The sequence below is a fragment of the Enhydra lutris genome, unplaced genomic scaffold (assembly GCF_002288905.1).
Source record: "Enhydra lutris kenyoni isolate GAN:26980312 unplaced genomic scaffold, ASM228890v2 scaffoldscaffold16, whole genome shotgun sequence".
In the NCBI taxonomy this organism is placed as follows: Eukaryota; Metazoa; Chordata; class Mammalia; order Carnivora; family Mustelidae; genus Enhydra; species Enhydra lutris.
Window position 1 is genome coordinate 7,393,435 of NW_019154100.1, and position 4,943 is coordinate 7,398,377.

The window sequence follows — 4,943 nt, forward strand, 5'->3', positions numbered from 1 at the left end:
TGGACAAATTTGTGCATTCATTCAAGTAAAGGTAAATCATGAGAGGACTATCAAATGATTTGGTGCTAATGACCAGGGGGCAGTGTACACAGTGCTGAACAGAGCACCCCTGATTTACACATCTGATTCCTGAAATTTTTGAGAGTGTGCTTAGCTAGCACTAAATTAATTCTGTCCAGCTGGCCTAGCAGAATCTGGTCACATAAGGTCATTGGTAGAACTTTAAGAATGCAAGTGACACTTTTGTCGGAGGGCTGGAGATGTCCAATTTGACAAAATGCTTCAAGACCTTTAAAAAGATGGCTTTTCAACTTTTTAACCTCTAGGTATATATTGGAAGGGAGTATTAAATATATAAATGTATATTTATATATATTTATATGTATATTATATATATTTATATATTTATATGTATATTATATATATTTATAATTCTCTCTCTCTCCATATATATATACCATATATATATACCCCTAGGATTTGTGTTTTTGTACTCTGAATTCTTTATTACGTATTTGCATAGCTTGATCAAGCAAGAAAAAACATATATATATATGGAGAGAGAGAGAGAATTTCAAAAGCCATGATGGAAGGAAGAGAGCGTATGTGTGTGTGTGTTGCCAAATCTCTCTCTCTCTCTATATATATATATATACATATATAGATAGATAGATATATGTGTATGTGTGTGTAATAGAATATATATGTGGAATATTTAAAGTTAAAAAATTAACAGCAGACTTGAAGAAATTTTTTACAAAATATGTAAGAGACAAATGATTAGTTAAGAAATATCTGTTTCAGCAGGGAACAAGATAGTCATGATGTTTTCTGTTTTGGGGATTATAGATAATGGCCTGGAGCTACCTTAGATTTGGCGGGCAAGGAAGGTCTCTCTGAGGAAGTGATAATTATAGGTGATTGAGCAGCCTTGTTTTGGCAATGAGAAGGGAGTATTAGGGAAAGCATATTGGTGAGGAGATTGGGGAAAGCAAGGCCTAAATCACCATTTGGTCTGTGATATTTCTTATAATTGGTATTTTTAGAGGCTACTAGGTGCCAGGAGCTGGACTAGATGCTTTGGTTGGTGTAAAAATATCTTGTTTCAAGAATCTCAGACTAACAGTGGGTGATGGAAAACAATGGCTAATTTATTTTTTTAAAATTTTTACGTATTTGACAGAAATCACAAGTAGGCAGAGAGGCAGGCAGAGAGAGAGAGAGGAGGAAGCAGGCTCTCCACTGAGCAGAAAGCTCGATGCAGGGCTCTATCTCAGGACCCTGGGATCATGACCTGAGCCGAAGGCAGAGGCTTTAACCCACTGACCCTCCACGTGCCCCAACAATAGCTAATTTAAAAAAAAATTTTTTTATTCATAGGACTTTCATTTAATCCTCAGAGCAAAAAAAAAATACAATTAAGTGCATATTAAAAACAGATTCGGTCAGTGTGTCATGTTGATGGTGATAGTAACAGAGCTCAGGGGTGTTTGGAGGAAGGGCTCTGTTGGGAATCAGGAAATGCCTCCTCTGATAACTGACTTTGGGGATGACTTGAGAAACATGAGCAAGATTTGGGCAAATTATTGGGAGACAGTGAGGAAGGATGTCTAAGCCTGAGCAGAAGCACAGACATAGGAGCTAGAGATACAGTGGAGAAATGATGACTAGATTGGGACAGCTGCCGTCTGGAGTACCCAAGGAAGAAGGAGATGGGAGCTTAGGGTTATAGCATAAAAAACCTTAAATGCTGATATGAACATGGAACTGTTGGAGCTCAAATTTCATAGCAGTTAAACAATTCAATGCAATAAAACTTCATTGGACATCCATTATGTACCAGACACCATGATTAGTGCTGGGGATATAAAGATGAAAAAAGCGTAGTTGCTGCCTTCAAGGACAGGAGAAAAACCTGTAAATAATCTAAAGAAAAAATAATGTGGTATCTATAAGGTGTGTGTGTGTGTAGGGGGGTGGTCAAGGAAGACTCCCTTGGAGGTGGTGACATGTCATCTGAATTTTAAAGATTGAAAAGAAGTTCAAAGGCACACAAAAAAGGAAAGATGTTAGGGCAATGGGAGAGAGAATATAAGGAACCATTTTACTCCGGTGGGCTCTCCAGTTCTTGTCAAATCTGAGAAGGAAGAATGAAAATAAAAAGTTCTGTGATGTTGTAAGCCTGTATTATTGGGAGGGGGTGATTTCATTAATAGCAGCAGGGAAGTCAAAGGGTCAGGAGGAAAGGGTAGGTTGACTAAAGAGGGGGAACACAAATGATGCGTTTATTTGGCAACACTGAGTTAATGAGAAACCACTGGGGAAGTAGTCACGGGGGTGGTTCCTGGGGAAGGGAAGGTGCAAACACTGTTCAGCCATTGGTGAGAAGTGAAGATAGATGGGTGAGCCTCTTGCCTGTTTCTTTCCATTAGGCTCCCCTCTCCTACTATCCCACAGTTCTAGATCACTTTTTTTTTTCTGTGCACAAAACTTCCTTCTGAAGAAGGCTTTGGTTTCATTCTTGCCTCCTTACACTTATAAAGGCTAAGATTCTTCCCCTCACTGAACCAACACCAAAACAAAAATAGTTCCTTTTTCTGTTTTGGCACCTATAGCTTCAATGTTATCGAAAAACAGGTGAATCCTGAAGCTAACACATCTTGACTTGTGGGAAGACAAGAAGAATTTTTGCTTCAGAATACAGGCTGAGCATTCTTTCTCCCCACCCAGAAATTTCTTAATTGTGTCTGATGCTTGTGTTGAAAACCAATAAGGGAAGGTGAGCGAAGGAAATGAAAAATTAACCAAAGAAGAAAAACAAATGTATTATGAACATATGGAAATATGCTTGAACTAATGAGTGAAGTAGGAAAATAAAAACTAGTAAGATAACGCTACATCATAGTTCTGTCAGCTGGCAAATAACGAAAAAGGCTAATAACATCTCATGTTGGCAAATCCTGGGGAAATAAACATTCTCCTATACTATTTGTGGGAGTGTATAATTGGCCATTTTTTTGGGAAAGCAATTGGCAGAATTTGCAAAAATTGTAAGGAGAGTTACCACGTGTTTTAGTCATTCCACTTCCAGAAACGTGTCCTAGAGTTTTACCAACAGAGAGTGTAGAGATACATGTACAAGAGTGTTTGTGGCAATACTGCCTGCAAGAACAACAACAAAAAAATGTGAAAACAACATGTGTACTCATGAGGGAATGGATAGAAATACATGATGTACCCGTGCACTAAGGTACGTGCAGTCAGCAGCAAGGAGGCCATCGGCTGACAGAGGCCATCTGCAGCAGCTTTTCGATCCGTGCAGTGTTTGAGCTGAGGCCATGCTCTTCCCATCCATCCTCAATGATGGACAAACATCTGGGACTGGCCATCTCTCCTCCATGTGGGACTCCGTTAAGGAATTCTTTGCTCCCAGGACCTCTTCTGGATGGCTACGCTTTGTCACATTTGCATTGCAGTGTGAGTCTGTCCCAGGTCAATTCTGCTTCCTATGCCCCCTTTCCTTCACAGATTTCATATATGCCACACAGTTTCCAAGCTTTCCCTACCCAGTATTGCTTCTTTCTTCTTAGTCTTTCACAGACCATCCCCCAGCCAACCCAGCTGGGAGCTCCAGAGTAAACATTTCACAGTAGAGGGGTCCTGCCCTGAGCAAATATAGAGGTCATTCCTCTGGTCCTTGAATGCATATATAACTAGGATTTACAAACTTGGCAATTGGCATTTGGAAAAATCCCACATTAGGTCCATGGCCTGTGGGGTCACAGAGCTGTCATAGTGGAGAAGGCCAAGTATAAACCTCTGAAAATGCCCCTGACCAAGGTAGCAAATACAGACCAATATGGTATCCTGCCAGGAATGATTTAAGATTATCTCCATCATTATAAGTATTTCAAGTGTATTGGTTCTCTTCATGTCTCCACTGAATTCATCTGTGGAAACTGGGTAATTCCCTAAGAATGACTGTAGACTGTTATAAACCAATGGAGTGGTGGCCCTGTCTTGCTACACAGAGTGTGTTTTCTCAAGCAGATTAATATAGTTCCAGGTACTATATTATGCACACACTGATTTGGTGAAGGCTCAAATGAAACTTAAGAGAGGAATAGTGAATGGATCACAGAAACCATACATAGGTTTTTATGTATCTGAGAAAAAAAAAACCATATATCATAATACTTCAATAAAGCAAATCTCCCAAATATGTGTAAGTATTTTTGGCTCCCATTTGTGAATCATGATTAGCTGCCCAAATGAGGGAAGGGGTCATGGACTAATAAGAAATGTTAGTGGAAAACATACATGGTTAATATTTTTAATATTATATGCATACACATACGTATAAACATGTATATAAAGAAAATATCCCAGAATGTCCGTAGCGGTTATGGGGGAGGGAGGGTTAGTTAGATGTATCAGTATTTCCATTGGCTTTTCTTGTGCTTTTCCAAATGTTAGCAATGAAACTTGTGTTACTTCTTGATTATAGGAAAAATTAAGGTTATTTCAAAAGTTGAAATGACAGTCAATATAGCTAAAGAATAGGCAAATGAATTTGTCATGTATCCATTCAGAATAAGCTTTTGACCGAATTGGAAGGCAGAATAAGGACAGGGCATTGGATCAGTGCTCTCCTGCCTTCTATTCTAACCCCTTTGGGCATACCAAGAGGCCAGGAGACTCCAGGCCTGAGGAGCCCATAATCAGCTCTTTCTCTCCCTTATTGTCCCTGCTATTGCCGTCTGTGGACTGACACTGAGCTACTGTCAGCTGAAACTTTACTTCCAAGCCTGTGGCTTGTTCCTTTTCTCTGATTGCTGATCATTGCCTAAGTTTCCTGAGACTATCACCAAATAAGACATTTCTTCTCCTTTGAACCCTCACCCCCCTCCCGGCCCCTCACCCCACATGGTGTCCAAACAGAA